Source organism: Hordeum vulgare, chromosome 7H, assembly GCF_904849725.1.
Source record: "Hordeum vulgare subsp. vulgare chromosome 7H, MorexV3_pseudomolecules_assembly, whole genome shotgun sequence".
Taxonomy (NCBI): domain Eukaryota; kingdom Viridiplantae; phylum Streptophyta; class Magnoliopsida; order Poales; family Poaceae; genus Hordeum; species Hordeum vulgare.
The window spans coordinates 23,013,819-23,024,916 of NC_058524.1; the positions used below are offsets into that span (position 1 = coordinate 23,013,819).

The 11,098-nt window shown below is 40.5% G+C and overlaps 3 non-coding genes across 3 annotated transcripts; all 3 read right to left on the reverse strand.

The window, feature by feature from the left end:
- Positions 1–2,116: 2,116 nt before the first annotated feature.
- LOC123414514 lies at positions 2,117–2,220 on the reverse strand. Its single transcript, XR_006614451.1, has one exon. It is a non-coding gene; the product is annotated as a small nucleolar RNA Z107/R87 (small nucleolar RNA).
- Positions 2,221–2,340: 120 nt separating this feature from the next.
- Positions 2,341–2,430, reverse strand: LOC123414540. The gene has a single exon (XR_006614476.1). It is a non-coding gene; the product is annotated as a small nucleolar RNA U31b (small nucleolar RNA).
- A 407-nt stretch (positions 2,431–2,837) lies between these two features.
- Positions 2,838–2,915, reverse strand: LOC123414523. The gene has a single exon (XR_006614460.1). It is a non-coding gene; the product is annotated as a small nucleolar RNA U83 (small nucleolar RNA).
- Between the last annotated feature and the right edge of the window lie 8,183 nt (positions 2,916–11,098).

Consider the following 11,098-nt stretch of genomic DNA (forward strand, 5'->3'; position numbering starts at 1 on the left):
CTACAGGATCGTCTTCTAATTGCTGGTGATCAGCGTCAGGTGCAGGATCTTCTTCCTCCTCTTTAGTGTCAGGTACAGGGTGTCCCCCTTTCTTCAAGAGAAACGCCACCTTTTCTTCTAATGTCGATATCCGTTCCAGCGCCTTCCTCTTGCTTCTACTACGGCTTCTGTAAGTGCCAAGGTCCGCCGGAAACCCTTGGTTCCACGGGGTAGTGGCTCCAAAGCCTCGTGTTCGTCCCCACTTTTTGGGGTTCCCGAGTGCCTTCATCAACTCGTCGTTCTCTCTATCGGGAACAAAAGTTCCTTTTCGAACAGCTTCTATTGCCTTCTCTAGATCTAATACGACTTGTCTTATTTTTTCCGCCCATGGTCCCTCCGGAACAATCATCCCAGTCTCAGCGTCCAACGTTGCCCCATGCGCGAACAACCAGAACTTGGACCTATCGGGCCAGTCATGTGTCTGTGGAATGATATTTCTTTTCAGAAGCGCATCTTCATAGCTTCGCCACCTAGGCAGGGCAGTCATGTAGCCACCTGACCCCAAAATATGGTGATATTTCTTCTTCTTCGCATTCTCCGTATTTGTGGCTGATCAGGATGTAAAGACACCCGATTTCTTGTACGCCTTAAAATCAGGCCAAGCGTCTCTTATCTTCACTAGGTTCCCAGTGAAAACTGGATCTTCCTCCTTATATTTCTTCCACAAGTCTTTCTTCCACCTCTGGAATTGTGTGGCCATCTTCTTCAAAGCCCACTCCTCGACTTTCTTCTTCTTATCTTCCGCTACGCTGAAATTTAGCCAAACCGTGTCGCAAAGCACTCTTTTCAATCTGTCATCGACATAAGTAGCTCCAACGTTGGCGCCGGTCTTCGGCTTATTCCATTCTATTAAGTTGATCGGGACCAGGTCTCTTACAACAACTCCGCACTGATTTATAAATTTGCGATAAGTTTCTGGGGGTTCCAGTGGTTTGCCATCAGCAGCAACTTTATCGATCGAGTACCTTGCAGTATCTTTCAACCTTGCGGCCGGGCCTCGTTTCGACTTTGTCTCAGTACTTGCGCTAGCTGTTCCGGAGGGCGCCTAAACGGAAAAATAAAGATTCGTTAGTAAGTGCAATACAAATTAATTGTTGCGTCAACAGTGACTTGAGATATACATTGGCAGAGTTTGTTCCGGAGGGCACTTCTGCATCTACTACATGTTCTATATTCTCAGCTCCGTCACCGGAGTCGTTCAAAAATTGATTGCTAAACGCCTCTCCACCGTCGTCATCATGATATATGGCCGTTGCATCTTCAAAAATCATCTGGCACATGTATCTTTCCTTCTCCGCCTCACCCATTCCCGCGAGCTGATCGGCGTGCTGATCATGTGGTTCTTGGGGATCCATAGCTCAACACCTGCTAGTAACAAGAATTTAACTTAGCAAAATTATTTACGGAAAAGTTTTACGGAACCGGAAAGTTTACGGAAAAGTTTACGGAATATTCTACCAATTGAAATCACGTTTGACTCCTCTACATGGCATCATCAAGATTAATTCAGCCATTAGATTTAAAATTTAATGGTTAAGATTTATTAGATATATCATGTAAATACATCATGTAAAATAAGAGTCAATGTAGAATTCGTCACGTGGTACTGATGATGACAATGTATGAAATGTTTTTATTGAATATATTTCAAGAAGAGAACATTGTTAAAGGTAATTGAAAAACTATCATCTACATTTCAAAACAGCCTTCAAATCACTTAATTAGCATATAAAATCAGCTTCAGAGAATAAAACTTGGCTGGGCAAAAAACAAAGAAAGCAAAATGTTTGAAAAACAAGCAGCAAAAAAAAAGAAACTAAAATTGATACAAATACGAAATGGGGAGATGTGAACTAGGCTCAGACATCCAAGGAAGGAATTAGCAGCATTAGCTCTCTAGCCTGGCAGGGCGAAAGCTCTTAGGCGGCTCCGGAAATATCAATGCTTTCAGAAGAGGGAGCTTGTTATCATCATCGCAACTACATCACCAAAAAACAGAAAACAAAAACAAACACAAAAAGAGAAGAATAATGAATTGCAAACAAAATCAATTTCGTCAATTGACTTTTCCTTTGGTGACGGCTCGGTTCAGCGGGATAATCGGCATACAAATCAACTCCTGAGAGAAAACCTGTAATTTGGTCTGTTGAGCTTGAATATTTGCAAATCGTCACTGCCATCACCAAAGGAAAAATCAAGTATATATTGAAAACAGAACCAACTGGAAGACAAGAATTAAACAAATCTGCAATTGTATGGGAGGGTATAAGGGTGCAGCAAACTATGAAATCATCTACTACAGAGTCAGATTCAGAAGTATGTCAATCAGCACAGATCCAACAACATTGCAGACCCTAAGACTGGGGCGACAAATATGAAATCATCATCCTCAAAAAGGATTGGAAAAATCATGTCAACCATCACAATAAAAGTTTCCCGTGGAAACCAAACTGAATTAACAAAAACAACAGGATAGGAGCTCAGCAAGAACGTAGCGATTGATAATCACACCTGGAAGATCATATTTATTTAATTGTCTCATCACTGCTCACATCAAAGCAAATAAAAAAGAGCATATTTATTAGTCTAATAGAAAATGATTTAATTAGTTTAGTTCAAACAAAGGACAAATAAGAAAACAGAAATAGAATACCAGGAGCACACAACAATTCAATGGACACAACAATTCAATATGAACTATGCACTTGTAATCATCACTTGACCTGGAGCACACAACAATTCAATGGAAATAAAAACAAAAGACAAAAAAAACAGAAATAGAATACCAGGAATCATGATGCCTCAGAAGGAAGGCAGTAGGTTATGTAATCATTTGTGATTTCATTGAGAAAGGTTCACACTAATCATCATCAGCACCATGAAGAAATAAAACGAATCAAATATAACTACAGATAAATAAATGAGCAAGATCATTGGCCTCATAGAGAAGATTAGATCGTTCCACATGAAGAAAATTCAGACATATGCTTGTCTATTAATTTACTTTAATCCTTGGCCACCAACAAACAAACACTCTTACAGAAGGTATAACAATTTGTTCTCAATTTGTTCTCAACTACAATCAGATAAGGAGAAAGACATGGCAGCAGTGCAACGGCGACGAGGAGAAGGAAGGAGAGGTAGACCTCAACAAGGGCCGGCCCTAGGTCAGTGGCAGAGCTTACCGGTGTACGGCGGCGGCGGAGGTCGAGCACGGCGGCGGCGGCGTGGAGGCGGACGTCGGGCGGCGGCACCGGAGAGGTCGAGGCGGACGACGACGGCGGGAGTCGCGGGAGTCAGTGGAGGCGACGGCGGCGACGGAGAGGTCGAGGTGGACGGCGACGGCGGGACCGGAGAGGTCGAGGCGGACGGCGACGGCGGGACCGGAGAGGTCGAAGTGGAGGCGACGGCGGCGACACAAAATCGGAGCAGGGCTTCGCCCGGGAAGGAGAGAAGACGCGCGCGCGAAGGTTTTTCGGCAAAGGAAATAAAAACGCCTCTGTAGAAGCCTTTAGCACCGGTTGGTAACAACAACCGGTGCGAAAGACCCTTTAGCACCGGTTGTTAACACCAACCGGTGCAAAAGACCCTTTAGCACCGATTGTTAACACCAACCGGTGCTAAAGGTTTTTTTTTCTTTTTTCCTTTTTTCTGTTTCCTGTTTTCTTTTTCTTTTTGTTTCCTTTTTCTTTTTCCTGTTTCTTCTTTTATTTTTCTTTTTTGTTTCCCTTTTCTGTTTTCTTTTATATTTATTTATAAAATCAAAGTAGACTCAAAAAAAATTTAAATCAAATATTTATAAAAACATATTTATATTTTTTGATATTTTGTGTAAAAATTGTCTAAATGTCATTTAAAACAATAAAAAAATAAAAAATAAGATATTTATCAAACTAATTTGAAAATATAAAGAAATTTTTTTGTTTCCTTTTTCTTTTTTCTGTTTCTTCATTTTTTTTCTTTTTTGTTTCCCTTTTCTGTTTTCTTTTATGTTTATTTATAAAATCAAAGTAGACTCAAAAATTGTAAAATCAAATATTTATAAAAACATATTTATATTTTCTGATATTTTGTGTATAAATTGTCTAAATGTCATTTAAAACAATAAAAAAAATAAAAAATAAGATATTTATCAAACTAATTTGAAAATATAAAGATATTTTTTTGTTTCCTTTTTCTTTTTCCTGTTTCTTCTTTTATTTTTCTTTTTTGTTTCCCTTTTCTGTTTTCTTTTACATTTATTTATAAAATCAAAGTAGACTCAAAAAATTGTAAAATCTAATATTTATAAAAACATATTTATATTTTCTCATATTTTGTGTAAAAATTGTCTAAATGTCATTTAATTGTCCAAAATAGACTAATTTTTTTTGTATAAACAAAAGCTTTTGTAAAATCAAATATTATAACAACATATTTGTATTTTCTGATATTTTGTTTACAAATTGTCTAAATGTCATTTTAACACTTAAAAAATAAAAATGATAATTATCAAAATGGTAAATTTAGTGGAAACTGGTCAAAATTTTAGATATTTATCAAAATGGTCAACACAATTACATAAAAGGTTTAATATATTATTACACATCACCAACAACACCCCCTATCAATTTTTCTTCTTGCCTTTCTTCTGATTGCGCCGTAACCATGGAGTATCTTCATCATTTAACGGGATGCTTGGATCATCTTTGACTTTGAAGGGAGGAATTTCATCAAATTTATTGTAATCTTCTGACATGTCTGTCTTGTCCTCGACTCCCACGATGTTTCTTTTCCCTGGAAGAACTATGTGGCGCCTTGGCTCATCGTCTGATGTATTCGCTTCCTTATCTTTTCTTTTTCTGGGTCTGCTACACATGTCCTTCACATAGAAAACCTGAGCCACATCATTGGCTAGGACGAATTGATCATTGCCGTACCCAAGATTCTTTTGATCCACTGTTGTCATTCCGTACTTCGGGTCTACCTTCACGCCTGACAGGTTGAACCATTTGCACCAGAACAAAGGGACCTTAAAGGAAGGTCCGTAGTCAAGTTCCCATATCTGCTCTATGTAACCATAGTATGTGACCCTTTGCCCGTTGTCGTCTTTTGCATCAAACCGGACGCCACTGTTTTGGTTGGTGCTCTTTTTATCTTGGTCTGCCGTGTAAAATGTGTTACCATTTATCTCGTACCCTTTAAAGGTCAATACAGTCGAAGATGGTTGCTTGGCCAACAAGTATAGCTCATCTTCAACAATGTTGTCATTAATGAGACGTCTTTGCAACCAACCGCCGAAAGTCTTCGCGTGTTCTTTAGCAATGAAATCTTCAGGTTGCTCCGGGTATTCCGAGCGTAAAATATCCTTGTGTTCCTGGATATATGGAGCCGCCAAGCTGGAATTAACTAGAACTGTGTAGTGTGCTTGAGTGAAAGATTGCTCGTCCATACATGTTGTTGATTTATTTCCTAGCGTGCCTTTTCCACGCAGTCTCCCCTCATGGCGCGACTGAGGAACACCGATCGGGTTCATGTCAGGAATAAAGTCAACACAAAACTCAATGACCTCCTCTGTTCCATAGCCCTTGACCATGCTTCCTTCTGGCCTAGCACGGTTTTTAACATAATTCTTCAAGACTCCCATGAACCTCTCAAAGGGGAACATATTGTGTAAGAATACAGGACCGAGAACGGAAATCTCTTGGACTAGGTGAACTATGAGGTGCGTCATAATATTGAAGAAGGTTGGTGGGAACACCAACTCGAAGCTGACAAGACATTGGACCACGTCCTTCTGTAAACTTGGTAGAGTTGCTGGATCGATTGCCTTCTGAGAAATTGCGTTGAGGAATGCACATAGCTTCACAATGGGTACTCACACGTTTTCTGGCAGAAGCCCCCTCAATGCAATCGGAAGTAACTGGGTCATGATCACGTGGCAGTCATGAGACTTTAGGTTTTGGAACTTTTTCTCTTCCAGGTTTAGTATTCCTTTTATGTTCGACGAGTAGCCAGACGGGACCTTGATACTGCTCAGGACTTGGAAAAAGATCTCCTTCTCTTCCTTGGTAAGAGCGTAGCTGGCAGGACCTTTGAAATTCTCTGGATTCATCAGGTCGTCTCGTTCGTGCATACGTTGGTGGTGCAGCCGTGCTTTTGGTGTATCTCTCGACTTCTTCCCATGCACGCCCAATAAGTTTAGCAGGTTCACGCAAATATTTTTCGTCACGTGCATCACGTCGATCGCAGAGCGAACCTCTAGGAATTTCCAATAGGGTAGTTCCCAGAATATAGATTTCTTCTTCCACATGGCTACGTGGTTGTCGGCGTCATTCGGAACAGATTGTGCGCCAGGACCCTTACCAAAGATTACTTTTATATCTTTGACCATGTCATATATATCAGTACCTTTAGGGAGGGTTGGCTTCCTCCGTGTATCTGCCTCGCCTTTGAAATACTTTCCTTTCTTTCTTACGGGATGCCTGTCTGGAAGAAATCGACGATGCCCCGGGTACACATTCTTGCCTATATGTATACTTTCAGTCTCGCCTAAACAGTGTGTGCATGCGCTGTATCCCTTGTTTGACTGTCCTGAGATGTTACTAAGAGCGGGCCAATCATTGATGTTTACAAACAGCAACCCTCGTAGGTCAAATTCTTCCTGTTTATACTCGTCCCACACACGTACACCTTCGTCAGCCCACAACTCTAAAAGTTCATCAACCAGTGGCCTCAGGTACACATCAATGTTGTTGCCGGGTTGCGACGGGCCTGGGATAAGCACTGGCATCAATATGAACTTACGCTTCATGCATAACCAAGGAGGAAGGTTATAGATACATAGAGTCACGGGCCAGGTGCTATGACTGCTACTCTGCTCCCCAAACGGATTCAGGCCATCTGTACTTAGACCAAACCTTAAGTTTCTTGCGTCACGTGCAAAGTCCTCGTACTTATCGTCGATGTTTCTCCACTGCGACCCATCAGCGGGTTGTCTCAGCATATCGTCTTCCTTACGGTCTTCTTTGTGCCATCGCAGCAACTTGGCATGCTCTTTGTTTCAGAACAAACGTTTCAACCGTGGTATTATAGGAGCATGCCACATCACCTTGGCAGGAACCCTCTTCCTGGGGCGATCGTCGCCCTCAACATCACCAGGGTCATCTCACCTGATCTTATACCGAAATGCACCGCATACCGGGCAGGCATTTAAATTCTCGTGCTGACCGCGGTAGAGGATGCAGTCATTGATGCATGCATGTATCTTATGCACTTCCAATCCTAGAGGGCAGACAACCTTCTTTGCTCCGTACGTACTGCAGGGCAGCACGTTATCTCTTGGAAGCATCTTCTTCATTATTTTCAGCAGCTTTTCAAATCCCTTGTCAGATATTTCATTCTCTGCCTTCCATTACAGCAATTCCAGGGTGGTGCCCAGCTTTTTCTGGCCATCTTCGCAATTTGGGTACAACAATTTTTTGTGATCTTCTAACATGCGCTCCAACTTCAACCTATCGTTTTCACTTGCGCAGTTTATCTGTTCTTCACAAATGACCTGACGAAGATCATCATCAGACTCATCAACAATGTCCTCAAGTTCAGGCTCGTCTTCCCCCATTTCAGTATCACCGTGTTCACCGAACATAGGATAGTTATCATTATCCTCTTCTTCTTCATTGTCTTCCATTACAACCCCTCTTTCTCTGTGCTTGGTCTAACAAAAATAACTGGGCATGAAGCCTTCTTGCAACAGGTGGGTGTGTATGGTTCTTGAGTTAGGGAAATTCCTCTTATTCTGGCATTTTTTACATGGACAAAAAATAAATCCATTCTGCCTGTTTTTCTCAGCCACATTGAGAAAACTATGCATGCCATTAAGGAATTCGGGACGACGTCGATCACTGTACATCCATTGCCAGTTCATCTGCATTATATAAATTTATCAAAAACCATTATGCTAAATCATCATGACTAAATTAATTAATTAATACAAAAAGTTCATCACACGTTAAAACCAAAGTAGCGTAGTGACCATACATATATAGTTCTCATAAAAATACACACTGAAACCAACCATAAAAACTCTCTCTAATTAATGCATTTAAAAACAACAACAAATGCGATCAAAATCGCAACAAAGGTAAAAATTGACCCGATGGCATAATGATACCAAGCCTCTTTACTAATTGCATATTTTCTAATCTTTCTAATCTTCAGGCGCATTGCGTCCATATCGCTCTTGTGATCATCGACGACACCGGCAAGAACCTTTTCCAAGGTCATCTTCTCTCTTTCAGTTTTTTCCAACCTTTCTTCAGTTTTTTTCAATCTTTCTTTCAGGCCAACATTTTCTTGTTCAACTAAGTGTAACTTCTCAACAATAGGGTCGATTGGCATTTCCGGTTCCACTACCTCCTAGATAAAAATATCTATGTCAAGTTGGTCGGCGTAATTAATTGTCATATAATCAGGAAATGAAAATATGTAGTTATAAAAGATAATATACCACATCCGAATCATAGACTGGACGAGGGCCAACGGGGACGGATATCAAAACCATGGCGCTATACATAGAAAAAAAATCTTACACAATAAGAAAATTATATACAAGTAAATATGTAAATCATACAAATCAAAATTTGTTTTGGTAAATAAAAACAATAGGCTCACCAAGGTTGTGTCGGTGACGGGGCGATCGACGGCGGTGAGGAAGGGGACAAGGCGCGCGACACTAAAAAAACAACAAATCATAATTAAATTTGAGCTCAAATTGCATATGTATACATAACAAATGATGAACTCTCTCTAGCTTAGGCATTTCATCAAACACCTAGCTAGCACAACAAAAATGAAATGAGCAAGAAAACGAGCAAAACTTGCAATGCCGGAAGAGGGAATGTTGATGCTAACCGTAGGACCGATGGGTGCCAACAATCTTGACAAATGGTGGAGAAAAATGGGGATGGATTAGAGCTCCCAAGAGGAAGGAGAGAGCAAAAATGGAGTTGAGCTCGAGCTGGAAAAAATGGAGCTGAGCTGAGCTCGGGGGTGGAATATAGGGGAGGGCTTTAGGACCGGTTTGTGTTCAAAACCGGTGCTAAAGGGTCTGACAGCGGGGGCCCGCAGTTGCTGCAAAAATGAGAAAACCTTTAGCACCGGTTTGTGATATAAACCGGTTCTAAAGGTCTGTCCACTGGGCCCCCCCTCCCTGCAGCAAACGGTCCAAAGTCCTTTAGGACCGGTTTGTGTTACAAACCGGTCCTAAAGGCCTTCCGGCCATTTGCTGCAGGGAGGGGGCCCAGCGGACAGACCCTTTAGAACCGGTTTATATCCAATCCGGGTCAAATGTGGTTGGCTCAATGCCCTGTTTTCTACTAGTGAAAATACCGATAAGAGCTAAGATGCACGATCATGTTGCGTGGCATTTTGATCCTAAGGGTAAGTTCTTCATGAAATTTGCGTACCAAGTGGGCGCCCAGTTATGCAAGACAAAGCAGTGTCGCGATGCAGGAACCTCCACGGCAAGTGAGAAGGGAAAGGATGAGTGGCAGCGGCTGTGGACTTTGAACATGCCTGGTAAGATCCTGATCTTCTTATGGCATTTTGCACTTAACAGCCTTCCTCTCCGTATGAACATCAAGCGGAAGAAAGTTGAGCTTGACACTGGATGACCGGTCTGTAACCGTTTTGATGAAGAGGCGGCCATCTCTTTTTGAAATGCAAATAAGTGAGATGGGTTTGGCGCTCTATGGGTATGGAGGATACAAGGCTTGCTACACTGAACTATTCTAGCCCGAGGCAGGTGCTCGATCGTCTATGGGAACTAGATCATTGGTGACGCGCGTTGCTACGTCCATCTATTTTGAATCATGGTTGTTACATATACAAAGTAATGCATATACATTTGTTTGCAATTATTCAAAGTATTATGTTTTTCGTAGATTGCGCTTGTCTCCATTTTCCAAAATAATGCCATGGAATTGAAGAGAGGAACATGATTGATTTGCAATAATAGTTTGTTGAGTTGTTCTCTTAGATCTAATAGACTTATTGGTTCGAGTTGTGCTTGATGGTTGATGGACACATGTTTTTTGTATCATAACCTCTTTTGGCTCCTAAAATTATTCCCACAAAGGCTCACATCACCACATTTAGAAACAGAAATGACAAGGGAAAAAATTAAATTAGATGGTACAAGTGTTTTAGAAATTTTGGATAGATTATTATCTAACACTTTCGCTCGGTACACCCCCCTAAGCACATCAACGGATGAGATTTATCTATACCCCTTCATAATAAAGGGTATGATGGTCATTTAAAAAAATATGTCGCACACGCTCTCAATGTACGGCACGATGGCCCGGCCCATTGACGGATGCATGTATGACATGATTGTCTAGTACTAAAAGATAAAGATAAATAAAATATTGCTAGGACAAGATTCAAACACAAGACCTTCTACTATAGGAGGGAGTTGATAGCCACTAGGCCTAACAAGCACTTGTGATTATTTACTAATTACGCAACATAACATATTAGAGAGGCTCCTAGCGGTGCGAGATCCTGAAAACAAAAGTGAATCATTATTTCTGAAAAAGTGAATATTTTTAAGATGCGAATATTTTGGAAAAGTTGTGAATTTTAGAAATTTCAAACTTCTTTTAGAATTTTGAACATTTTTTGAACGTGAACGTTCTTTGAAAACCAAACAATTTTTCAATAATAGGAGGTAATGTAGCAAAAAAATTATATAGAACATGAAATATTTTTTGAAAATTAAAAAAAAACGCAAACATTTTTCAAAAAGATGAATAATTTTTTAAAACTAACGGATACGGTATCTAGCTTTTTTCTAAATGAACATTTTTATTTTATTTATCAGTTTTGGAAAATATGAATAATTTTTAAATTCTCGAGAAAAATTGAAAACACAAACAATTTTGAATTACGAAACAAAAAGCAGTAACAACAGATTCATGACAAACCGGATACTCCAGCATATGCGTTTATCTCATAGTTGGGCAGGCCCATGCATCTTGTTTGTTAGCTCGCTCGCCTCTCTGCTAATGAGCCACAC